General features: G+C 48.5%; 1 protein-coding gene across 1 annotated transcript in view; it reads left to right on the forward strand.

The window, feature by feature from the left end:
* MARCHF6 (membrane associated ring-CH-type finger 6) overlaps positions 1–27396 on the forward strand; it is a 2224824-nt gene that overhangs the window by 1710954 nt on the left and 486474 nt on the right. The gene's annotated exons all lie outside the window — the stretch shown is intronic.

Below are 27396 nucleotides of genomic sequence, written 5' to 3' on the forward strand. Positions count from 1 at the left end.
AGATTTACCTGGTAGCTGTGGCTGAACAGTCAAACTTCCCTCAAGAAGAGTTAGGCAGTATGCAAAGTATACACAATAGGCACTCAGATACAATAGCACAAGCAAACACTGACCAGAGCTTTGGTATCAAAGTATATAATTATTTATTTAAACACACACTGTTTGAAACACTCCAGCACTCTTATTGTAAAACACTCTAAACACAGTTACGATTATAATATATACAACCCTTATTCCTTATTAGACAAGTCTTAGTTAACGCCACTTATTTCCAGACAGAGGTGAGCACTTAACTATAGATGGCACTCCAATAAGTTCATGAAGAAGGGAGGGAAAAAGACGGAATATGTGAAGATACACCACTCTAAGATTTAGGAACACTTTTAGCAAGGCAGAAGAGCAAAAGTCACTTGTGAGCCAAAGTCCATAGGCTGGGCCCACTCTTAGAGAGAGCAGAGCACAAATGCGCCCAAGATCACACAGTTACACTAGGCTTTGAAAGTCTTGCAGAGAGTTCGAAAAGAGTTTAGAGAAGCTCAGAAAAGTTTAGCCAGGGTGTCCCAGCCTAACCCAGGTTCGAAAGCCGGGGGCTAAATCTACCCCGTACAGTCGGTGGCAAGGGAAGCCAGGTGGAACACGGTACCTTAAGTGGGAAGGATCCTCCAGCGGTGGCAGTTGTTCCTGGCAGCGGGTGCAAGTCTCAGCGTCGTCCAGGGGAAGAGAAGATCTCGACTTGGAGGAAAGATGAAGGTCGTTGCACTGCCTGGGAAGAAACCAGCCGCAGAGTTTTCCGGTTAAAGGTATTACCCTTTATTTCGCGGTCATGGTAAAAAGTGGTATTCCGGTTGCCGGGGTGCTTGGCACAGGCAAGGCAGCCACGAGATGCGTCGGGAAGGCAAAAAGACGGTGAAACTGTTTATCCCCACCAGTCAAAGGAAGAAGACTCTCCGGCGGGAGATCTTCTCTGTCGTTGGGAAAAGTGGTGAGACGGTTCAGCAAGGCTCCACCGGTGGTGTCGTCGTAGCAGGTCGGCTCAGCTTCTCCCTCGTCGGATTCTTCGGTCCTGTGGCGACTTCTGAAGTTCCAGTCCCCAAAGCCCTGCTTTTATGCAGAAAACCCCCATTCACTCAGCCTAGCTGTCACTCAAACATGCTAAGTGGTGAGCCGGCCGGCTCACCACTTGGGCCAATCAGGACGGAGTGCGACTTGAGTTGCCTAGGCAACTCAGTCCAGGGTGCCTAAATCCCCCTCCACCCCTCCTAATTACCCCAGACAGAGTGGCACCACTTTGGAAAAGCCTGCCAAAAAGTGGAACAAAGGGCTCAACTTGGGTTGGAGTCACAGAAGCGAACACAAACGCCATTTTAGAACCGAGTTTTGGCAAAAAATACCAACCGGAGAATTAATAATAAATAAATAAACCGGCGGAAATATTCTCCTTATATTCTTGAAAGATGAGCTCTCCATCCTCCATGGATTTGCAGGGGCGCGTCGATTCCAGTTACTTCACTGGTTTGAAGGCTCGGGAGAGTTCCGGAGAGTATTGACTCTGAGGTTCCTGGTGAGGACCAGTAAGTATTAAGTTCATAGAGTTCAATATGTCCGATGTTCACTCTTGTGTCCCCCCTTCCTTTCTTGTCTTGCAGCTGGCTTGTGAAAAGATGCTCTTGTGTCAGTTGGTGGCGCTCAGGTAAGAGTCTGTATTACCCGGCTCTGTCCGGTAAATATTGCACAAGGAAAACGTGTTGTTTTGTGTCTCTTTACAGATGCGGCACGTGAAAATATGGAGAGTCACAAAAGGATGCCTCCGGTGGTAAATCAGGTAAGTCTATGGTGGTAAGAATTATATTTGTTGGTTCCCTCGGCTCATCTTGTGTTTTTCTTTTGTCTCCTAGGTGCCGAAGTTCGGCGAAGAAATGATGGAGGCAACGCCAACCCAAAGGATGCTGTGAAGACTGGTGAGTATGGCGCGGCGCTGCAGCTGGAGGTGCAGCGCGTGCAGAAATGATGTTCTTTACAGGTCCGGAGACCAGATGGATCCAGAATCAGGTGTGGAATAGAAATAAGTTTGTTTTCTAACCTTGTCCCTTTCTTTCCTCTTTGTTTTAGGAGCTCCGGATTCGAGGCTGGCGTGGCAGAAGACTGGATGCAGGCTGCAGGCACGGTGAGTGTTACGCTGCTGGATGCAGAATAACGCGAAGCGTGTGTTGCTGGTCGGACGTGGTTTAAATAGCCTCAAGAGCAGTCCCAGGTAAGAAGTCCCTAGAACCACACCCGAGTAAAAAATAGACTCTTTCAGGCTTCATGTTGGATTGGAGTCATTTGCAGCATGGTCTGCCTGAGGTAAGTATGACTATGAGCCTGGAGCCTTAGGCGCCAGGACTGAACTCAGATAGCCCCTAGCTGGGGCTGCTGAGGTTTTACTAAATGTCTAGATGCCTGCTCCCGGGGCTGATGGGCTTTGTCTGGATGCCTTGGGGTAGGCATCATGACAGCTGTGGCCTGACACCTTGATACCTGCCTCCTCCCACGCTGACACTGTCCTGACAGCTTCACAGGCGACATCCTCTTGCTGGGATTCAGCGTCATAATTGATGAGCCATGGCGGTGCTGGACTGAGTGGCCCTGGACAACGTCCCGACCACCACGAAACCAGAGCTGTCTGTCCATCTTGGGATATTCCGCAACATAGGCCTGCTACGGTGCTGGACTCCAGGTCGGTGTGTGGTATGCCTCCTTGCACTGCTCTTCCCTGTTGGCTTCTTACCCGATTGGGCCCCCATCATCCCTGCTGAGTCTCTCCTGCTTTGCCTGGCCCAACTATACACTCAGTGTCCCCTTGGGATCTGGGCTCCTGAGGAGTGCTGCACCTGACTTTGCCTCTACTCATAGGTTTCACAACCATTGCAGCCCCTATACTGCACTGACCTGCTGTTTTCTTGAAGTGATCACCCGACAGGAACCTGTTGCTAGCTCTGCGTTTCTTCGGCTGGCTGCCTTGATGTACATCAGAGGTGGTACTCAATATATGTGCCCTTGACTCACTGCTACCTCTATTTCCTTCGGGTAGTTCCACCCCAGTGCACTTACATTTACACTCTCCTTCTTCCCTGTCGGGAGGTTCTGCCATGACTAAGGCAGGAGGTAAGAAGCCGTGCTCAATGAACATTTTTGCTAAAGCCCCCCCACCCCCGGAATCCAGGCGATCCAGTTGTCTGTTTCTGCACCGGTCCCCATGGGCGATGGAGAGCTCTCTGAGTTGCAGAAGATGATGGACTTCATGAGGGAGGGGTTTACAACTGTTAACACCAAATTGGACGATATGAGCGGCACAATTAGCTCAATTAAGGCCCGCATGGAGAAAACCTACGCCCATGTCACTGAGATTGAGTCCAGGGTTGGGGGGGCCGAGGATGATATCACCTCGTTATGGTGCGATCTATTGGCGATTACTAAGCAGGTGCTGGTAATTGGGAGGAAGAATTATGACTTTGAGTCCAGGTTGAGGCGCAATAACATATGTATCATCGGGATCCCTGAAGACAACATAAGTGGATCGTTGAAGGATTTTGTGGAACGCACTCTTCTCTCCTTACTGGACGGTCCCAAGGTGTCGCCTCAATTTTCCGTAGAGCGGGTCCATCGCACCCCAATGACGAAGCCTAAACCTGCGTTAAATCCCACAATGAATTCCAAAAAAGTCCCGGGATAATACCTTCATGATCGGCAAACGGCATTCGGAACGCCATTTGCCGATCATGAAGGTATTATCCCGGGACAGAACGCCATTTGCCGATCATGAAGGTATTATCCTGGGACTTTTTTGGAATTCATTGTGGGATTTAACCCATGACTATCCAACCTAAGTATTAAACTTATGAATTGCAAACCGAACTGACTAGCCCTGATTTGAAAAAGACGCATACGTCGAAACACGTGTAATCTTAAAGGGCAACCTTTCGAATCAATGCACAATTAAAAGCTCAAAGCTTACAACTTGGAGAATCATAAGGCAGTGGTTGTCTTTCTTTTTCTCCTACATGATAAGGGCCCATGATACTAGCTAAAGTAACATAGTTTTTTGCAACTATTATACTCAATACTCCACTCAGTTGACCCTGATCCACAAGTCGTTACTATACAGTCCTAAGACCACTCATATAGATCCCTTGGGGTGTTATGTGCTGTCAGAATGTTCACCGTCACCACCCTTCTCCTCACCTGAGGCTTCCTCTTGCTTGTCCTTGGAGTGTTTGGAGGATCTTCGAAGGGTTCTGGTATCTTCCTTTGTAGACTTGTCTCTGGACCTCCTGTCATGCAAGTAGGGTCTGGCTCCCTCGGAGGCCACCTCGACAGGAGGTGGAACCTGTCTTGGGGGGCCCCGAGGAGCCAAAGCCCCGCGACAGGGAAAAAACCGATGGACGGTGAAAAAACCCTGTGTAGCCTTTCCGAGATGGTATTAATGGGAGACTTCAATGATTTATGTGGTATCGAGAGATCCGGAACAAAGCCAAGATATGAGTGGATCGAGCAAGTTGGTTCAATCCTCCGAAGTGAAGGTGTCTCGAGGAAAAGGAGGCCGGCACCAATCCGAAGAGGCGAGGTAGCAGCATCGAGCAGCAATGGAGGAAGAGAGAAAGGAGGAAGAGTCCGGAATGGGGAATCGGACCGAGCCGAGAGGGAAAGGTAGGAAAAGAGGGAGAAGTAAAGAAGTCCCTACTTACCAGAAACGGTTGGATCCACGAAGGCACAGAGAGGAACACGAAGATACGCGAGGTAGGCGGCGAACCGCTAGTACGAAAGGCAAGATGCCTAAGCAAAAGGGAAAGTCTGAAAAGGAGTGGCGGAGAAGTGCCGAGAACGGAACAAGGGAGTAGTGAAAGGCAGAAAAAAACAGAGGTAAGACGAGCGGGTATGAGTAGCACAACAGGAGGGACTCAGAGAGAGCGAAACAGAGTAATATAGCTGAGCGCTGGTATCAACTAGGAGTAGCAATACAGATACAACGCGCCAGGAGGTGGGCGGAGCTTGCTTAAATAATAAAGGCAGCCATGTTGGATGAGGACTGGACTGCTAAGTGCAGGTTCTCCGCGGCGAAAACTTCCACTTCTGCCATAGCTTCCAGGGATGGATCCTGACAGTATAACCCTTCTCCCTCCGAAAGCCCCCAGGTTTTCCCGGGTATCTCAGGTGAAACTCTCTCAGTAATCTTGGAGCATGCAGGTGGTGTCTGGGTTCCCAGGTTCTTTCTTCAGTGGAGAAACCCTTCCAATGGACAAGATATTGGAGACTGCCTTGATAATACCGGGAATCCACTAGGTATTCCACTTCATATTCTTGTGGTTCTACTGTGGACGGAGTCCTGGTCTTCTGAAACTTTCGTGAGAAAGGATCCACCTTATATTCTTTAAGCAGTGATGTGTGGAAAACAGGGTGTACTCTCTGGAGGTTCTTTGGCATGCGGATTTCGTAGGCGACTGGGTTTATTTGTCTCACAATAGGATAAGGACCCAGATATCGTGGAGCAAATTTGCCGGTGTGTATCCACTTAGGTAAATATCTTGTGGATAACCAGACCCTCTGTCCGGACTTCCAATCTGGGTTGGGTCTTCTGCTTCTGTCGGCCCACTTCTTTTGTGCTAGTCGGCTATCCTCTAATGCTTCTTTTGCCAACTTATGTACCTTCTTTAGTTCTGATAACCGGTCATCTATGGCAGGAGATTTGGTGGACTGCATTCCGGACCAAGGCATCTGCTGAGGATGGTAACCATAAGTGCAATAGAAAGGGCTCATTTTAGTCGAGGTGTGGTAGTTGTTGTTATAGGCGAACTCGGCTTGCGCGAGGTAGGAAGACCAGTTCTCCTGTCTGTTGCTGCAAAAAAATCTTAAGTACTGCTCAAGTCCGGCATTAAGTCTCTCTGTCTGCCCGTTGCTCTGTGGGTGGAATCCTGACGATAGTGCTCTGTGAATCCCCAACTGTTGACACAACAAAGTCCAGAATCTAGAGGTAAATTGGGTACCTCTGTCTGAAACTATGGTACGAGGTAGGCCATGCAAACGTACAATATCCCGGAGGAAGACTGAAGCAGTCTTTGGAGCTGACGGAAGACCTTCCAATGCTGAGAAGTGGGCCAGTTTACTGTATGAGTCAATAGTTACCATGATTGCGGTCATTCCTTCTGATTTTGGGAGATCGACAATAAAATCCGTAGACACATGTTCCCAAGGTTGGGTGGGTAAGGTAGGTTGTTGCAGTTCGCCCAAAGGTTTGCCTGTTTGGTATTTATTGGTAGCACAAATCGGGCAGGACGAGACATATCTCTCTACATCCTTGTGGAGTTCTGGCCACCAAAACCTTCGACTTATGAGATCTTGAGTCTTCTTGATACCGGGGTGTCCAGCCAGGGGGGTATCATGACACCAGGAGAGGATCTGCTCCTGAAGTCCTTTAGATGGGAGAAACAACCCAGTACCATGGTAGTACAAACCGTCATCAGCCAGATTGACAGTGGTTGGTATGGTTGATAGCGCACCGTATTGGGAGGTAAATTCTTGCAAAAAGAGAGAGACACCTGCCGTGATCTTAAGGTTGGGAAATAAGAGATCATGCTCTTGATTGTGGTCAGTTTCTTCTCCTGGACATCTGGAGAGGGCATCTGCCATCTTATTCTCTGATCCCGGTAAATAAGTGATGTTGAAGTCATATTGGGAGAAGAAATATGCCCACCGAGCATGTCGGGCATTGGTACACTCCATCTGCTGTAAAACTCTAAGGTTACGATGATCAGTTCGTACCTGAAATGGGTGTGCTGCTCCTTGTAATAAGTGTCTCCACTCTTGGCATGCCAGTTTGATGGCCAGTAATTCTCTTTCTAAGACAGAGTAATTTTGTTCGCTCTTTGTCAGGGTCTTAGAATAATACGCTACTGGATGCGTGAGACCGTCTTCTGCCTCTTGCAACAGAATGGCTCCCACTGCTCCCCCCGAGGCATCAGTTTCCATTATAAATGGTCTTGTTTGATCTGGTTGTACCAGTATGGGAGCGGAGGTAAACAGTTCCTTGAGCTGTAAGAAGGCTCTTTTCTGTTCTGCTCCAAAGGCGTACTGGACCCCTTTTTTAAGGAGACTTGTAATGGGTAGCATCAAGTTAGAAAAGTTGGGGATAAATTGGCGATAGAAATTTGCCAAACCTAAGAAAGATTGGATCTCTTTGACACTTCTTGGCTCCTTCCAGTCTAGGATCGCCTTTATCTTTCCGGGTTCCATCCTGATCCCTTCCTTCGAGAGGACATAACCTAGATAAGAGACAGAGGTCACTTCAAACTGGCACTTTTCTGGTTTTACCAGGAGGTGATTTGTTCGGAGTCGATGTAACACCTTTTTGACTTGTTCACGATGTTCCAGTAGTTCTTGAGAATAGATCAATATGTCGTCTAAATAAACGACCACCGAGACAAACAACATGTCGGAGAAAATCTTGTCGATAAACCTCTGAAAGACTGCAGGGGCATTTACCAGACCGAAGGGCATAACTCTGTATTCATATAATCCGAATGGGGTCCGAAATGCGGTCTTCCACTCGTCACCTCTCCTTACTCTGAGGAGATGGTAGGCTCCCCTGAGGTCCAATTTGGTGAAGTAAGAGGATCCTCTCACTGCTTCCATAATGTCCCTTATGAGTGGCATAGGGTAGCAATCACGGATTGTGATCCGATTCAACCCTCTATAGTCTATGCAGGGATGTAGTTCGGTGGTGTCCTTTTTTGGAATGAAAAACAGTGAAGCCCCCCCTGAAGACCTTGATTCCTGTACTAGACCATTCTGCAGGTTGTCATCCAGATATTTTCTTAAGGCCTGTCTTTCAGAAAGAGATAGGGGAAACATCCTGCCAAATGGGACAGCCGACTCCGGGGTGAGTTCTATGGCACAATCCTCTGGCCGATGAGGTGGTAGGAGTTTGGGTGTAGTGTCTTCAAAGACCTCAGCATATTCTTGGTACTGACGGGGAACAGATGAGACCACCCTAAGTAGAGGGGATCCGTTGTTCCTGTCCTTTCCTTTGACCCGAATGGCAGATTGACAGTGCTGTTCACAGTAGGAAGAATCAAAACGCACACAGTTGGTAGTCCAGTTTATTTGGGGATTATGTCTTCTTAGCCAGGGTATTCCTATCACTAAGGGAAAGTGGGCTGCTCTAATGAGATCGAATACTAGCAGTTCCTGATGCTCACCCAAATCCAAACGTAAAGGTATCGTCTCGGATTGGATTGGGCCTGAGGACAGGGGGGTCCCATCCACTCCTTCTACTGGAATGGGCTTATCCTTCTGCTTAAAGAGGATCTGTTGTTCTCGGGCCCATCCTTCGTCCATAAAGTTCCCTGCGGCACCGCAGTCCAGCATGGCTAAGACTTCCACACATGAAGTCTTGGATGTCCAAAGTTTGACTCGAAATACCATCAGGCTATTATCCTCACTTAATTCTGTTGGTCTGGTAAGGTTGCAAGGACTGTATCTTGTCCCCCCGAGACCTCCCTTGCAAAGGACCGAGGGTGGAAGTTTTCCTTCCTTCTTGGAGGTACTTCTGGACAATCTCTGAGCAGGTGCCTTGAAGAGCCGCAATACATACAGAGACCTGAATCCCTGCGTCTCTTGCGTTCTGCAGGTGTGAGAGGGCCTCGGGTTGCTCCTATCTGCATAGGTTCCTCTCGGGTGGACGGTTCCCTCGAAGGGTGAGGAGCTGGGCTGGATGAAGGCTGACTAAGACGAGGTCTTCTCCTTTCCAGGCGGCGTTCGTTGAGACGATACTCTAATTGGAGAGTGAGTGACATGAGATCTTGAAAGGACGGAGGTCGAGCTACTCGAGCTAACTCATCCTTCAACTCATCCTTAAGTCCCCTCCGAAAGATCGTCTGTTTGGCGGATTCTGGCCAATCTGTTTTCGCCACCAGTCTCAGGAAGCGAGAAATGTAGGTCTGTACATCGGTGTTTCCTTGTTCTACATCTAGTATTGCTTCGAAAGAGGTGTACAAAACCTCTGGACGATCAAATCTGGCCTTGAAAAGGTCCACAAAAGAGTCATAATTAGCCAGTGCAGGATCATTTATTGTTACCAACGGGGTGGCCCAGGCCAAGGCATTTCCGGTGAGATTAGCTATGAGAAACCCCACTTTCGCTCTGGCTGTTTCAAAGGCGTGGGGACGAAAGGCAAAATATACGTGGCAGGCGTCTAGGTACTCCTTTAGACCGCCTGGATAGCCATCATACTTTCCGAAGGATAAAGGCATGGGTGGTAGGTCTCCTTGGTCGTCCCTATGTAGGACCACTTGTTGGCGTAGGGCGGCATTTTCGGTTTTCAAGGATTGGACTTCTAGAGTTAGTCCCTGCAATGCTGCCACCAGTTCCTGATATTGTTCAAGGGAAGCCATGATTCTGTCTGGGCGTTGTATTCTGTCAGAATGTTCACCGTCACCACCCTTCTCCTCACCTGAGGCTTCCTCTTGCTTGTCCTTGGAGTGTTTGGAGGATCTTCGAAGGGTTCTGGTATCTTCCTTTGTAGACTTGTCTCTGGACCTCCTGTCATGCAAGTAGGGTCTGGCTCCCTCGGAGGCCACCTCGACAGGAGGTGGAACCTGTCTTGGGGGGCCCCGAGGAGCCAAAGCCCCGCGACAGGGAAAAAACCGATGGACGGTGAAAAAACCCTGTGTAGCCTTTCCGAGATGGTATTAATGGGAGACTTCAATGATTTATGTGGTATCGAGAGATCCGGAACAAAGCCAAGATATGAGTGGATCGAGCAAGTTGGTTCAATCCTCCGAAGTGAAGGTGTCTCGAGGAAAAGGAGGCCGGCACCAATCCGAAGAGGCGAGGTAGCAGCATCGAGCAGCAATGGAGGAAGAGAGAAAGGAGGAAGAGTCCGGAATGGGGAATCGGACCGAGCCGAGAGGGAAAGGTAGGAAAAGAGGGAGAAGTAAAGAAGTCCCTACTTACCAGAAACGGTTGGATCCACGAAGGCACAGAGAGGAACACGAAGATACGCGAGGTAGGCGGCGAACCGCTAGTACGAAAGGCAAGATGCCTAAGCAAAAGGGAAAGTCTGAAAAGGAGTGGCGGAGAAGTGCCGAGAACGGAACAAGGGAGTAGTGAAAGGCAGAAAAAAACAGAGGTAAGACGAGCGGGTATGAGTAGCACAACAGGAGGGACTCGGAGAGAGCGAAACAGAGTAATATAGCTGAGCGCTGGTATCAACTAGGAGTAGCAATACAGACACAACGCGCCGGGAGGTGGGCGGAGCTTGCTTAAATAATAAAGGCAGCCATGTTGGATGAGGACTGGACTGCTAAGTGCAGGTTCTCCGCGGCGAAAACTTCCACTTCTGCCATAGCTTCCAGGGATGGATCCTGACATGTGCTTCTACAAGTTGTGCTAGCGGGCTTGGAGGTGCTTCTCCTTAACATATACGGGCTCAACATAGACAACCCTGAATTTTACAAGCAGGTAATCGAAATGCTGAGTCGATATCCCCTGGTTCCTATCGTTTGTGCAGGCCATTTTAATACTGTTCTGAACTTGCAGTTGGATCGGCCTGGGAGCAGGGCTCGCCTCTTGTCTGTGCTGCACGCTTTGTCCTTGATGGATAGCCTGAACTTGGGTGGGTGGATTCTTGGATGCTTCTCAACCCCCAGTCCCGAGGTTATACCTTCTATTCATCTGTCAATGATTCGCATTCCAGAATCGACCTGTGGCTAGTATCTGGGAAACTAATCAATAGCATGTCTAGTGCTCAGATACTCCCCAGGACATATTCTGACCATTCTCCGATCACATTGACTCTAACCAGGGATGAGCGGCAGACCCACAGGTGCCCCTGGAGGCTCAAACCCCAAGCAATGTTCGATCCAGTATTCAGGTCCGAGCGGCAGAGCCACAGGTGCCCCTGGAGGCTCAAACCCCAAGCAATGTTAGATCCAGTATTCCGGTCCAAGCTGAAAGAATGCATCATAAAGTACTTTGATATCAATGTGAGTAGTGTGGGTTCCTTAGCAGTTTTCTGGGATTTGTTCAAGGCCTAAATCCAGGGTATGGCTCTAGCAAAAGAATCCAGCATCCACAAGGCGATACGTAGGGACCCCCGCAGGCGAGAAGACAATCTAAAGCAGCTGGAAGGGGAATATTCCCAAGACCCCTCTGCTGTGACACTGGGTTCAATTAGAGAGGCTCTCGAGGGGTTCAGGGAGGCAGCTGATAGGGAGCTGAAGTTCCTAGATATCCCAGTGGCTGCTAGACAATACGGGGAGGGCGAGCGGCCCAGTAGACTGTTGGCCAGGTTGGTGCGTCAGGAGTCTGGGGGGGGGCGCATATCCCCTTTGTTGAGGATCCTAGCGGATCGATGGTCCATACAGAGTGTGACGTGAATGAGGTGGTTCGCACTTTTGATGCATCGCTGTATACCAACTGTGATGAGGCCTCGCAGGCCACTATAAATACATTCTTAGATGAGATACCGCTGTCAGTACTGCCGGATGAAACTCAGGATGCCCTTGACCGCCCTATGGAGTGTGATGAGATTGCTCGTGCCATTGACACACTAACCTCTGATAAGGCCCCTGGCCCAGATGGTCTTACTATCGACTAATTTAAAAGGTATAAATCCCTCCTTGCCCCCTACCTGGCTGTCCTGTGGATCGAGTCGTGCGACAGAGGTGTTCTCCCCCTGACGCTCAGAGAAGCTGTGATAACGGTGCTTCTTAAGCCTGCTGCACAGTGCGGTTCATATCGCTCCCTGTCCTTGATTAACTGCGACATTAAGATCTTCACTAAGGTGCTCGCCCTCCGCTTCGCCCCTTATATGGTACAGCTAATCCACTCGGACCAATCCTTCGATTATTCAATATCATGTCCCAAATCGCCCCATAGGCTCAGGCTGTGGCCGCAGTGCTTGATGTTCACAAGGCATTTGATTCTGTTTCCTGGCGCTTCTTCTGGGCGCTTTTAGAAAGATGCAACTTTGGTCCCTGCTTCGTTTCCTGGAAACAGCTGTTATACTCCAAACCCGTGGCCAGCATGTGTACTAATGGCCGCCTCTCTCGGCCATTTGACATCTGCACGGGGACCAGGCATGGATGCCCCTTCTCTCCCCTTATTTTTGCCATAGTTATGGAACCCCTGGCCGAATCGCTGAGGCATAAACATGCTCACAGGAGGGTGCGGCTCTGGATCTTGTGAGATTGTTTCTCTGTATGTGGACGATGCATCGCTTTTCATCAGAGACACTGATCAGAACCTTGAGCCGATTCTGAGGGATGTACCCCGTTTTGGTTTGCTGTCCGGCCTCACGGTTAACCGGGCTAAATCTGAGCTCTTTCCTTTGACTGACTCGACTACAGCCCCGGCAGACTCTATGAGATTCTCTTGGGCCCCTTCTGAAATAAAATACCTCAGCGTCACAGTTACAAGGCACCAGGACACACTATATGATCAGAACTTTGGGACCTATTTGTATTGGCTTAGGCCTAAACTACGTTCTTGGGCTTCGCTTCCCGTTACCCTTTCTGGCAAGGTTGCTTGTCTTAAAATCGTGGTGCTGCTCTAACTATTATACCGCTTTCTGAATTTCCCCCTTTAGCCAGGGGTAGCGCTATTTGCAGAGCTTAAACCCATTATTAATAACTTCTTATGGTACTCTGGCGCAGTGGGATTGAAGTGATCAACACTTATACCATATTCGGGGTGGTCTTGCAGCGCGGGACTACAAGATATACTGGCTTGCGGCACAAGCTCATGCGGCCTGTTGGTCTGCAGATGGTCCACCACCCCCATGTAAAGACTGAGCGCCTCACCTTCAAGCCCAGAGAACTCAGCTCGCTGTTCCTTCCTCCCCTGTGGAGAGACCCGGGATTGCCTAGCCCGGCTGCCACTATGGCTCTAGCCTGGGACAAAATACGGAGGCGGACGGGTGCTCTTCGCCTATTCCACAAGGACCTTTCCCTTTGGAACTACGTCCCTGGTTTCCCCACAATTGGTAAGGCTGCGGTGGTCAAATGGGCTGCTGTCGGCTATTCTTCCCTCGAAGACATGTACACACTAGGGTCATTCAGGGACTGGTCTGATGTTTCGCGGACATCTGAAAGGGCTGTCCTCCGGATGGCTACAATACGCTGGGCTGCGACATGCTGTCAGACATGCGTGGCCTGGGTTTCCTGCACAACCCCCAGATGAACCACAATTTACTCTGGTGACTGGGTCAACAGTACTTGCTGGAGCTGTTTCTGTGATGTACAAGCAGCTCCAGGACCGAATTAATAAGCCCCTGACCAGGCTTCGTGAGACTTGGGGGAAGAATCTGGGCACTGACATACCTGAAGAGAGATGGGAGGTCATGTGTAGACGTGCCTGTGAAGTGTCCCTAAATGCATTTCTGTCGGTGGGATTGGGGATTCCATTTCACGAAGGATGGTAAAGAGTTCCTTGGTGTTAGATTAAGCCTTTGCAATTCTGTCGTTAAATTTGTTCTTTTTAGTATTAATTATTTCTTTTTTGTAGAGTTTGGATTGGTCGGTTTATTTGTCTTTGTTATCGTCAGTAGGGGAGCGGCGCCAAATGGATTGGAGCTTTCTTTTTTGTAGTCTTAGATCTTTAAGTTGAGGCATGAACCAGGCATTCAGATGAGATTTCTGTCTAACTTTGTGCAGTTTAACAGGTGCAATAGTGTCCAGGGCCTTAGTCATGGCGTTGTTAAAGGCATTCACTAGTTTATTAGGGTCTGTATTGCTGTCCAAGTAGTTAATGGAGGGAAGGAGGTGGGGGATTCTTTTTTCCGCTTTGATAGCCTTGTTACTTCTAGTTGGGAGTGGAGGTGCCAAATTGATGGTTTTAGGACTGAGGAGATCTAGTGTAGCAGAGAAGGTAATTAAATAGTGGTCAGTCCAGGATTGCGGGACAATATCAGTAATGGCAATATTGCAATTTAGATCGGCCACCCAATCAGGAGTCCTTCCTTTGAAGTGGGTAGGCGAGAAGACTTTTTGTTTGAGTCCAGGGTCTTTTAGTAGGGCTGCTATTGATTGGGAGTGTTTGTTGTCAATATCATTAAGGCCAACATTAAAGTCCCCCAGCAACAAGGTTTGCGAGTGGTCTTTTGTATTATTGGCTATGAGGTTAGTTAGGTCATCTTCGAAGGTTCCCAGTGGTCCTGGGGGCCTGTATATCAGGTGGATGGTTAGCGTGCGGTTATTGGATAACAGAAGTTTAGCTGTGAGTATTTCGCAAGATGAGCAGGTTGGTGAGGTGGCAAGTCTAATAGGAGATTGGTTTTAGAGATGATGGCTAGGCCACCACCTCTAGCATTAGGCCTATCTGCTCTAAGTATCTGATGGCTATCAAGTACCACTATCATAAGGGTTGGTCCTGCTGCGCCTCATGAAGCCAGGTCTCAGTTATGGCAAGCAAGTCCAAGTTTTCATTATTTAGAATGTCCGCTATTTCAGTAGCGGGGGCTACCAGTGATCTGGCATTGATGAGCGAGCCGGATAGAGTCAAGGTGCTATTAGGTTTAAGGATGGAGGGAGATTTGGTTGTTGAGGTATTATGACTCATGGGATTCTTAGTGGTAGTACCAGCATGAGTATGAGCAGAGTTTGGGGTGTTCAGTTTAGTTGCCTGTTCTCGCTTAGTCGGGAGATCATTAGCTTGGGTACTATTGTGTCTGGTAGAGCTATTTATGTTGTTTCTTTTTGGTTCATAGAGACTGGGCAGTCTTGACCTGAGTCTCCTGTTTCTGTCCTTAGGTGGGCATGTTAAAGTAGTAGCAAGGACCATTATAGTGTGGAGACCAAGTGTAAGTAGTAAGGACTGGATCTTCTGGTTTTTACTCATATTCAAAGAGTTGGTTAGGTCAGGGTGGACAGCTCAATTTGTCATGGGATAGGCTAGCTTCACTGTTCACAGTAAGGGCGGCAGAGTTCACTTTCCACAGTATGGGTAAGTTTCAATTTTCACAGTATGGGCAAAATTCACTTTTCGTGCTGTAGGCTAGTTTCCATTTTCACAGTATAGGCAAAAATCACTTTTCATGCTGTAGGCTAGTTTCAATTTTCACAGTATGGGCAAAATTCACTTTTCGTGCTGTAGGCTAGTTTCAATTTTCACAGCATAGGCAAAAATCACTTTTCGTGCTGTAGGCTAGTTTTAATTTTCACAGTATAGACAAAATTCCCTTTTCATGCTATAGCCTAGTTTCAATTTTCACAGTATAGGCAGGTTTCAAATAGTAGTACAGGCAATGGGGAGGGCAAAGCAGTTGCAATGTGAATACTGTACTGTTACACAGAGGTGAGGGGCCAACCTATGTGAGTGCACTCTGTTTGCAGTGATAGGGGAACCTACTTAACAGACGTTAACGTTGCAGGTGTAGTAGAATAGGACATATTGCAATGTCAAATAAGCATTCTAACTTCATAGTATGGCAGGCACGTTGTGAAAGCAACCTGAACATATCATCCAGCAGGTATGGGCCAACAAAATGTAGTGTATATCAGTATGGCACATCAAGGTACGCAGCGAAATATATACATATTAGTATAGAGTTGTATATTTTTAGGCAGTTTGAGGCACCATGGAATGCATATAATACTGGCAGCCAATGTGGGAATAGCAGAGGTCCAGGCACAACATGGCAATGGTCGTAAGACAATGCAAGCAATTATGCGTATTGGGACTTATGAAACCAAAGGGGGCTGAAGTGTGTGCCAGATAGGCAAGCTAGTCGCGCATTGTTGGGAAAGCGTGGCAGGGTGGCGGAGTGGTGTATACCGGGTTCCATGTGATAATTCTGCTGTAAAAATATTGCGCTACAAAAATATCACCATATTTTTGCGACGAAATTCTGTCATGCGATGAAGTATTGGGTGCTTGACAAATACCCTCCTTGGTTCCCTCCCGTTAAGACGGATTTCTGAACTCTGTCCTGGTGGCGCAGAAGTTCAGAAGGCCAACCTAATTACTTGGAACAGGGTAACCTCTGGACGAGCCAGACCAATCAAGGTAGCGATCGCGGCGGTCAAGACTAGGTCTCAAGAGGGGTGAGGGTGACTGAAAGCCCGCAATGAGCACACAAAGCAAGAACACTTACAAACTACTCCAAACAGTTGTTATATTAAAAATATATACACATTTATTTCAAGGCCTTTAAAACAATGACCGTAGCGAGAAAATCACAATAGAACGATAGTAAACCAACACATACCATATCAACTCAATATATATACAAATACGACAGTCTCAAGCATTATCTGCACAAAATGGGTAGTCCACCTAAAAGGGAAGGAAGACAGGCAGTGCGAAATAATGCTTAGACCCAGTTCGCCTTCAGAGGCACCTAACTAGATGGAAGTCCGAGCCCTGCGAAGAGTGGAGCCTTGTGCTCAAAGTACCTGCACGCGCTGGTGCCAACGGGCAAAAGGAGAAGCTCTTCGAGGGAAATCAGGCAGTTCAGTTTAGTGCACAAAAGAAGAAGAACAAGTTCCGCGACTCAAGCGCAGCCTCCACAGTGGGCAGAAGCAGAGCGCGAGTACGGACAAGGGTGCTGCTTTGACACAGTGGGGAAAAGCAATGGGCTCTTGCAGGAGGGCGACCAGATCCTAGCTATGCTACTCACCGGTCCCCGATGCAAGCAGACCCAGGCTTCTCCGCGTCAGTTTCAGTCGCTGGCAGGTTCAGAAGAGCAGGGAACGCCTCGTCGTCGTGTTGAGTAAAAAGACATCCCAATCGAAGAAACCCGCACAGTTTGTTACCACAGCAGGGCAATGGAGCGGCCGTGTGTATCTGAGCCAAATGTACACTACTCACTTCAGACCTGGGAACGCCAAGTGTACGAAGCATGTGAGAGTGACAAGGACTCCAAATACTACACAACCTGGCGGCGGTTACAGAGCAAGACTCCCGTGTAAGCTGGTCAGTCAGCTGGATGGCCCAGAGACGCTTCCGAAGGCTTACTGGCAGGAGATGGTGAAGATGCCGAGAATAGCTGTTCCCGCTATTCCAAGGGTCGAAGTACCAGTACAGGCCTTCTGGTTCGATCAAAGGTGAAAAGGGTTTCACAAGGCGACAGCAGTGCAGAGGAGAAGTCCTTTAGCGGGTCACCAGCGATTCCTCGGTCCAGCCTCTTGGTTGCAGGATACTTGGCTCCTGTACTCCTTCGTTCGTGAGAACTCTGGAGATCGACCTGGTAGTGGTGTTTCCAGCCCCCTCTTATCCACGGTTCCCTTCGCGCCACGGTTCCCTTCGCGCCAAAACGGAGGGGACCCAATGGGAGATCCGCTCATCAACACTCACACCATTCGTGGACCAATCACGGACCACGGTGGTCCCAGGCATTCACACCACCCTAGACTCTCTGGCACCTAGGATGTGTATTGGGACCAGACAACCCAGCCCACATCCTGGAGGCACACACAAGACATGTAGAAGCCCACGAAAGCATCCGTGTTTTGCGGGAAAGTACATGCCCAAATAAGGAAGGCCCCGGGTCGGCTCGACCTGGGGAAGGTGAAGGGAGCAAGACGGTCAGCGGACAGGACAAAGGAGCCTCGTGGTCTAGCCATTTTGGGAGCCAGGCCACCATTTTGGGTTAAAAGCGAGAAACGCGCTTAGAACGCCAAAAGGAGCTCAAAACACAAGAAACGATCGCTGACACCATTCCCGTCCCTGAATCACTTGCACCGATCAGATACAATCCTAAACGAGTATCTAGGGCCTGCAGAAGGCTAGAGACCCAAGAGAGCTGTAACTTAGCTTACAGTGCCCTCTTGTGTCATGTTGCACGAAAGCCGCAACATGATAAAAGAAACTACGTTCCCCGGTACTGACTGTCTTAAGGGCATGTCAGTTTCCCCGTAAGAAAGGAGCGAAAGCCCAGAGGAGTGCGGCAGAAGGCTGCACTTCTCTGGCAAAGTCGAGAACAAGGTGAAAAACAACAGCAAAAAGTTTAGGGGTTGCCACATGGAAGGAAAATTACCTACAATTACGAAATCTTTCCTAACACCTCCTCCTTCTCCTCCTGTACTGGGTTCTTCTGAAGAACTGTCTGTGTCTATGGCTCTCCTTTCTCTCCAGAGGTCCAGTCCTTTCTTGTTGAGTTTGGAGTCTGCCCCCAAAACCAGGGAAAAGCGTGGCTGAAAAACCCTGGTTTGCTGGAATGTAGGCAGCACTACGGAAGTAAAGGCAGGAAGCTTTCCGTTGAGGAGGATGAGAGGACTTCAATTCCAGATGACACAGCTGGAGGCGGGCTAGCGTGGGTATCCGGAGCGGCTGCTTGGAGGAATACAGTAGCCGAGGAATGAGGAAGAGGGCTGCAGAATGCAGCGGAGGGAAGGAACGTACAATGGCAGCAGAGCGCACAAAACAGGGAGAGAGCACAGAAAAGCACTCGAGCGGGAGAAGGAACAAGAGCAGCTCGAGCAAGGGGAAAAGGAGGAAGCACCAGGAGGGATAAGGGCTCGAGCCGAGTGGGAAATCACTGCGGGCGGAAAAAAAGGAAGCAAGCGGGGAAACCACAAGCGGAGCAAGGCAGGAGCACTAGCGTACGAACCTGGCGAGGAAAGCAAGGTTGCAACGCGTAGACCTCTGCGCGTGACGCCTATTTGTATGCGTCATGACGGTGCAGTGCGTGGGAGACTAGACCGCTGGTGGAGAAACGGGATCAGCCCTTCCATTGGCTCCATAGCTTCCATGGAGCGCGCGTCATGAAAGTATAACCCCTTCGCCAAGGCCTTCCTCCAGGCTTACCTGGATGGTGTCTGTGGAATATGCGTAGGAGTCTGGAGGCATGTAGATTTTTGGCTGGTTCCCAAGATCTTTCCGTCCAAGGATATTCTTTCCACAGTATGAGGTATTGTAGGACTCCGTGTTTGTAACGAGAGTCCAAGATGCGTGAAACCTCATACTCTTGGGCGTCTTCATCCACATTGGGTAACTTTCTTCTGGTGGTTCTCGAAAAAGGATCAGGTCTATAATCCTTAAGAAGCGAGGTATGGAATACTGGATGTATTCTTCGAAGAGAATGCGGGAGGTTTAACCGAAAGGCCACAGGATTGATCCGTTGTTCTATGGAAAACAGTCCAATATATCTCGGAGTGAATTTACCTGGATGGACTCTCCTGGGGAGGTATCTAGTAGTCAACCATACCTTGTCTCCTTTCTTCCAATCAGGATTAGGTCTTCTGTTCTTGTCAGCCCATCTCTTGTAAGTCTGGCGACTGGCTAACAGAGTTTCTTGAGCAGACTTATGAGTTTGTTTGAGTGTCCAATAGTAGATCTATGGTAGGGACATTGGTGGGTTGAACTGTAGGAAATGGGATGTGTTTGGGTTCATACCCATAGGTACATTTAAAAGGACTCATTCCTATTGCAGTATGTTTGGTGTTGTTATATGAGAATTCGGCAACCGATAAGAGATGATACCAGTTGTCCTGAGTCTGGTTGCAGTAACATCTTAGAAACTGTTCAAGTGTAGCGTTGAGGCGTTCGGTCTGTCCGTTTGTTTCAGGGTGAAAGCCAGAAGACAACGCTCTCTGAATATGCAACTGTTTACACAAGGTTGTCCAAAACTTGGAGGTGAACTGTGTTCCTCTATCAGACACAATTGAGGATGGTAGACAATGGAGACGGACTATCTCCTTTAAGAATACGTCCGCTGTGGTAGTGGCAGAAGGAGTGCCTCTAAGGGGAATGAAATGAGCCAGCTTACTGAAGGAGTCGACCACTACCATGATAGCTGAACATCCTCCCGATTTGGGCAACTCAACGATAAAATCCAGGGATATATGTTGCCAGGGTCCGGCAGGTGGTTCATCTTGTTGTAGAAGCCCCAATGGTTTAGCCGTACTGTGCTTGCTTTGAGCACAAATGGGACAGGAAGAGACGTACTCCATGACGTCCTTATTCATCTTTGGCCACCAGAAATTCCTCTTCAGTATGTCCAGTGTAGCAGTACGTCTTTTGTGACCAGCCATGGGCAGATCATGGCACCACGAAATAGCTTGTTTCTGGAGATCTTGAGTGGGCAGGTAAAGTAAGTCGTCTTTAAACAGGTATTCTCCTTTGTAGGTCAGAGAGGGGTCTCTTGGAAGAGAGGCGGTCTTTTGGGCTTCCAGAACTTGTTGTAAATATTTATTGACAGTTCCTATGAATCTCTTCCCATTGAGCAGACATTCCTGTTCTGTGTAATTCCCTGATCCTTCTTGGTGGCTGCGGAAGAGAGCATCTGCTAAGTGATTGTCTTTACCAGGTAGGTATGTGAGTACGAAATCAAATTGGGAGAAGTAATAAGCCCAACGAGCATGACGAGAGTTCCTGCATTCCATCTGTTGGAGAATACTTAGGTTCTGGTGGTCAGTCCGAACTTGAAACGGATACCTTGCTCCTTGCAACAGATGACGCCACTCCTCACAAGCCTGTTTGATTGCTAACAGTTCCTTTTCTATCACCGAATAATTTCTTTCACTGGAGGTGAGTGTTCTGGAATAATAGGCAATGGGATGTTCGAGTTGATCCTCCTTCCGTTGTAGTAGAGCTGCCCCAATAGCCCCTTGTGAGGCGTCAGCTTCTACGATAAAGGGTTGAGACTGATCAGGCTGCCTGAGGATAGGTGCCGAGGTGAATGCTCGTTTGAGCTGATGAAAGGCGGAATCTGCTTCTGGCGTCCAATGGAACTTCACCCCCTTCTTCAACAAAGCTGTAATAGGTAGGACTGTGTTGGAGAAGCCTGTGATGAATTTCCGATAGAAATTTGTCAGTCCCAAGAACCTCTGAATGTCCTTGACTGAGCTGGGAACAGGCCAATTGTTAATAGATGCTGTCTTGTTAGGATCCATCTCAATGCGGTTTTCTGACAGAATAAAGCCCAGATACGGAATTGTAGAAACCTCAAAGACATTTCTCAGGCTTGACTAATAGGTGGTGGTCTCGGAGTCTCTTTAGCACTTCCCATACATGTAGACGATGTTGCTCTAGAGTGTGAGAGTAAACCAAGATGTCATCCAAGTAGACTACCGTGGACTTAAACAGAAGATCACTGAAGATTTTGTCCATAAATCTCTGGAACTGGGCTGGCGCGTTGACCAACCCAAAGGGCATCACCTTGTACTCGAAATGACCTAATGGAGTACGAAAGGTGGTCTTCCATTCGTCCCCTTGTTTGATTCGTAGGAGATGATAGGCCCCTCTGAGGTCTAGTTTGGTAAACCATTTTGCCCCTTGTACTGCTTCCATGATCTCCTTTATCAGAGGCATCGGGTATCTATCTCGAATGGTTTGGCTATTCAGGCCCCTGAAGTCAATACATGGTCTGAGTTCCTTGGTTCCCCTTTTTGGTATAAAGAACAGAGAAGCTCCAGCCGAAGAAGTTGATTCTTGTATCAAGCCATTCTGTAAATTGCTTGCTAGGTAGTCCCTTAATGCTTCCTTCTCCGGAAGGGATAAGGGATACATTCTCCCAAATGGGACCACAGCATTAGGTATAAGATCGATCTTACAATCCTCAACTCGATGTGGAGGAAGAGGTCTGGGAAGAGTGTCTGTAAAGATGTCAGTAAATTCTTGATAGGTCACAGGAATGGAATTGATACTCCTCGCAGGTACTGTGTCACCCTGATGTGATTGTTGCCCTTCTTCTTTCAAACAGGACTGCATACAAAGGTCTGACCTGAACTCAACAATGTTAGTTACCCAGTCAATTCCCGGATTGTGCTTTCTTAACCAGGGTATCCCGAGTATCACTGGAAAGTGGGCTGCCTTGATCAGATCAAATATCAGGGTTTCATGGTGAGTCTTCATCTTGACCATGACTTCTGTGGTTTCTTGTCGGATGAGACCGGAAGACAAGGGGGTACCATCCACTCCTTCTACGGGTATGGGTTGTGGTTTTTCTCTTCTGGGAATGGCGTATCTACTGGCCCATAGGTCATCCATAAAGTTCCCAGCTGCACCACAGTCAAGCATTGCTAGACACTCTACTGCTTGGGTTGGGGTCCATTCCAGGACGATCTTCAGGACCATAAGTTGGTTTGAGGGGGTACATGTTATAGGTGGACTTGTAACACAGGGATTAGCCAGCGAAGCCCCTTCCGTGTCCCTGTTCAGGGTCGGGGTCTTTCGTTTCCCGATCTTCTGGGAGGTACGTCCGGACAGTCTCTTAGAAGGTGTTTCTCCGAACCACAGTACATACACAAGCTTAGGTCTTTTCGTCTCTTTCTTTCTGCTGCACTAAGGGGTCCCCTCGCTGCACCTATTTGCATGGGCTCTTCAGTCTTGGGATGAGATCTGTCTGGAGCGGTGAGCGAGTAGGAGGAGGGTGTAGCAGACGGATTGGGTCTGGCCTTTCTTCTTTCTGCTCGTCTTTCAGAAATTAGAAATTCCATCTGGAGGGCCAAGGCTACCAGTTCTTGGAAGGAAGAGGGTCTTGCTACCCTAGAGAGTTCATCTTTCAAGTCTTCATGTAGCCCTCTCCGAAAGAGAGTTTGCTTAGCTGAGTCTGGCCATCCTGTCTCCAAAGCTATCCTCTGGAAGTTCGAGGCATAGGTTTGTACATCAGAAAGACCTTGTTTAAGGTCTAGTATGTTTTCATAAGAAGCGTACAAAGCTTCGGTCCTTTCAAAGCGTTCTCTGAATCGTAGTACAAAGGCATTGTAATCATTCAACAGAGGGTCAGCTTCTGTGACCAACGGGGTGGCCCATGCTAGGGCGTTGCCCCCAAGGTTTGAGACGAGGAAGCCAACCTTTGCCTGGTCGAATTCATACATCTTTGGGCGGAAGGTGAAGTATACCCTACAGGCGTCAAGGAATTCCTTAATCCTCTTGGGGTTCCCTTCATACTTCCCACAGGGTAAAGGCATAGGTGGGAGATCTCCCCGAACTTCTTCTCTCAGAATCATTTGTTGTCTCAGAGTGGCATTGTCAGGCTTAAGAGCGGTGTTTTCTACCTTCATGGTTTGGAGCTCAGCAGTTATCCCCTGTATGGCATTGACCAGTTCTTGATACTGCTCTAAGCTAGCCATCCTTTGGCGTTGCAAACTGTCATGCGATGAAGTATGGGGTGCTTGAAAAATACCCTCCGTGGTTCCCTCCTTCTTCTCCTCACCTGTACTGGGTTCTTCTGAAGAACTGTCTGTGTCTATGGCTCTCCTTTCTCTCCAGAGGTCGAGTCCTTTCTTGTTGAGTTTGGGACGAGCTCCTCCGGAGGCCACCTTGCCTGCTGGCAGACAGCAAGGCAGAGGGGGGCCCTCAGGGAGTCTGCCCCCAAAACCAGGGAAAAGCGTGGCTGAAAAACCCTGGTATGCTGGAATGTAGGCAGCACTACGGAAGTAAAGGCAGGAGGCTTTCCGTTGAAGAGGGTGAGAGGACTTCAATTCCCAGAAGACACGGCTGGAGGCGGGCTAGCGTGGGTATCCGGAGCGGCTGCTTGGAGGAATACAGTAGCCGAGGAATGAGGAAGAGGGCTGCAGAATGCAGCGGAGGGAAGGAACGTACAATGGCAGCAGAGCGCACAAAACAGGGAGAGAGCACAGAAAAGCACTCGAGCGGGAGAAGGAACAAGGGCAGCTCGAGCGAGGGGAAAAGGAGGAAGCACCAGGAGGGATAAGGGCTCGAGCCAAGCGGGAAATCACTGCGGGCGGAAAAAAAGGAAGCAAGCGGGGAAACCACAAGCGGAGCAAGGGAGGAGCACTAGCGTACGAACCTGGCGAGGAAAGCAAGGTTGCAACGCGTAGACCTCTGCGCATGACGCCTATTTGTATGCGTCATGACGGTGCAGTGCGTGGGAGACTAGACCGCTGGTGGAGAAACGGGATCAGCCCTTCCATTGGCTCCACAGCTTCTATGGAGTGCGCGTCATGACAAATTCACAATGGACCCTGCGCGGGCAACCCCCGCTCCCACATAATATCCCCAATAAAAATATTGCCTATGGCGAACCAAACGGCCATATTTACGGTGATATTTTTGTTGGGGATATTAATACCTGATACCATATGCCTATCATAGATACACTGGCAAGACTAGGAGGCAGATCCTAGCTGTCAGAGGGACAGTGTTCATATTAAACTAGCATCAGAATCATGGGCACAAGTATTATAGACAGGTCACTGGGGCAGTTGCAATCCTTGAGGAGCGTAGTTGTTAGGCAGAATCCTATGCAGTTCCCTTAGGGAGCACTACACAAGATAAGGACTACAGGCGAGAGCAATAAATCCCCTTTGGTATCAGTCTGTACCACAAAGATTTAGTTGGTAGCTGTGGCTGAGCAGTCAGACTTATCTCAAGAGGGAGATGAGCAGTATTCAGGGTTTACACATTAGGCCTATTAGACTATGGAACAAGGAAACACTGACCAACGCTTTGTAGTTAAAAAGTATATATATATTTATTTTATACACTTCTAATCAAACACATGTATCACAAGTATCAAGCAAGTAAAATTAAGTCAAGGAAAAATATACACACTCCCTATATGAATTGTAGACCAAGTGAACCAGAGTGAAAACTGAGCAAAACGGCACAGTGAAAACTACACACAAGGGATCCTCTAACAATTCCTCACAAGGGAGGGAAAGCACAAGTTATTCAGAAATAGGATCTCATACACCCTAGCAACACCTCCCATCAGTTGTGAACCAATTCAGCAAGACAGTGCATAAGTATAAGCAATCCTTAGAATGAAAACTGAGCAAAATGGCATTTCACAATGATTATGCAGTGGGACGAAAGAGTAGTTATAAGAAAGGGTTGCACCACACAGTTTGAATGGAGGATCAGTCTCGAGAAGGCAGATCTAATAAATGTGACCAGAGTCAGTAGGCCTGTGCCAGAGTTAGTGGTACAGGGCAACGGCCCAGGAGCAAAATGTTCTCGTAGCTGCAGTCAAGTCTTTGGTTAACGATATTTGAAATGGTGGTTGCAAAAGTTGAAAAGACAATATTAAGAGAGAGGGGGCAGCCAGCCCAACAGGTAGGTAAAGGATTTAAAACACCTTTAGTACTACCGTGAAGAAAGGGCGGCCTGGCGGAACAATGTACCTTAAATGAAGAAGTGGCTCCTGCGGTGGCGGTTGTTCCTGGTAGTCCCTGCAGTTCGGATGATCCAGCAGAGGAAGAGAGGCTCTCGTCGTGGAGGAAGGTTCGAGGTACTGCACTACCCAGGGATGAAACCAGCCGTGGTACTGCCCGACGAATAAAAGGTTCACTCCTTTAAATCGCGGTCCAGGTGGACTGGTGCCTGGCTATCCGGCCTCCGAGTACAGGGTACGGGAGATTCGACCAAGGCAGGTCCGGGAAGGCGATTGGCAAACTGGTTGGCCCCACCAGCTCAAGGGAAGAAGGCTCTTGCAAGTGAAGATCTTCTCTCGTCGTGTGGAGAAAAGTGGTGAGACGCTGCAGCAGGGCTTCACCAGTGGTTCAGTCGTTGATGTCTTTGGCTTCTCTTCTCTTCGGCTTCTTAGTTCCAGTGGCGACGTCTTGCTCTTCCAGTCCTCAGGACCCTGCTTTTATGCAAAAAATCCCCATTCATACAGCCTAGCTGTCAATCACACAGTGGAGTGGTCATCTTGGCGGAGACCCTCCAGCCTATCAGGATATAGTGCGTCATGGGTTGCGGAGGCAACCCTGTCCAGGGGTCCTACTCCCCCTCCCACACAATGGACCCACCCCAGACTCAGTGGCGCCGGAAGGAGGGCTTCTGGGCAGAAGCCCGCCAAACGGACAAACAAAGGATCCCCAACCTGGGTTAGGATTGTAGAGAAAGACACGAGAAAGAAGTTATATTAAAGTTCTGGCAAATAAAACCTACCGGAGCAAAGTTAATATTAAAATGCACCGGCGGTATGTTAGAGGCTGTCAGAAAAAGTGGTAGCCTCGAACAATGGGAAAATCCCATAGAGATTATTCGCGGTCGAATATTTATGGTAGTAACCACTACCACCAGCCAGAAACTTTAGAGAGAGGGACTTTAAGGTACCCCCTCGAAAATGAATAGTAAGATGGGTTGTACTGGTTAAGTTCATAAGAATTGACTAGTAAAGTCAATGGGGACTTTACATGCCCTGGGATACAGTAGCCAGTCCCAGGGTATGCAGTCTATGTTTGGGGGTCGCTACGACACCCCTGTGTCACTGCACTGAGGGTGCTGTGTAACACATGTGAATAAAGATGGTTCCTATGGGGGAGAGAACATCCCATAGGCATTAAACACAAAAATAGCCTAGAACACACATAGCAGAAATGCCTAAGAGTGGGAAAAAGAGTCTCATTCTTAGCAGATAAAAAGAAACAAACCCTTCAAATCCAGCATAGCTGCTGGGGGACACTATAGGTATGGGAAATTAGCCATTGAATTCTCCCTAAAAGTAGTATGTGACATGACATGAGACTGGATGCAGTTAAGGGCTATAAGCCGGCGGCCGGCATAGCAGTTGGGAAGTCAAGGTAGTATGAAGTCAGATGAGCTTGCATGTAATGGCGGCATGGAATAGGGTGACAAACTGGGCACAACAGCGACCAGCAATAATTAACAGTATGAGCGCCGAACTTTAGTGGCTCGCCTGTATAGGGGATTACGTCTGGACACAGGAATGATAGCTGTCGAATGACAGTGACGCCGATTCCACACAGTGCCCCGCAGCTGCAGAAAATATTTTGGAGACTTCAAAGCAGGATACAAATATATCTTGAATCTGTGTGAAGAACTTCCATCAGAGAGAACACTACCAGGGTTAAATAATTTGTTCTTCTGGTGAAAGTTCCTCCCACGGATTCCTCATCACCATCCCTACCTTCCCGTCTTGGCAGATAGCTTGTACACCTTGGTTCCACAGCCCATCAGCTTTGGAGTGCTTGTGAAGAAAGGTGGAACTGATGTCTTGGGCCACAGTGCCTCTGTTTATTCTGGTCCTGACGTCCTGTCCGGCAGAGCAAACGTGGCCCCTGATGCACTCCCGGGCAGCAGAAAAGTTTCCAATGAGCAGATGTACTAGGAAATGAATATCAAAGACGACAAATTGGTGGGAGGAAAGTGCATCCGAAAGAACATTACCGAAAGGTAAGTAATTTGTTCTTCTCTGCACACGTTTGTCAAACATTACTTCTTGGGTTCCCTTTTGGGGCAGGAGGCTCGCTTCGGCAGAGCTGTCCCCCAGAGTTTTTCTGGTTTGAATGGCTTCCTCTTTCCTCCAGGTCCACATACTGCTATCAGAGTCTGTCATAGATCAGGTATCCGGGGGAGGAAGGAATCCATTAGAAGAACAAATTACTTACCTCCCAGTTATGTTCTTTCTGATGGATGTTTCTTCCTCAGATTCCTCATCACCGTCCCAACTTGCCCCTCTTGGCGAATAACTATTAGACTGTGATAAAT

This window comes from Ambystoma mexicanum, chromosome 5p (assembly GCF_040938575.1).
Source record: "Ambystoma mexicanum isolate Mex_15411 chromosome 5p, UKY_AmexF1_1, whole genome shotgun sequence".
In the NCBI taxonomy this organism is placed as follows: Eukaryota; Metazoa; Chordata; class Amphibia; order Caudata; family Ambystomatidae; genus Ambystoma; species Ambystoma mexicanum.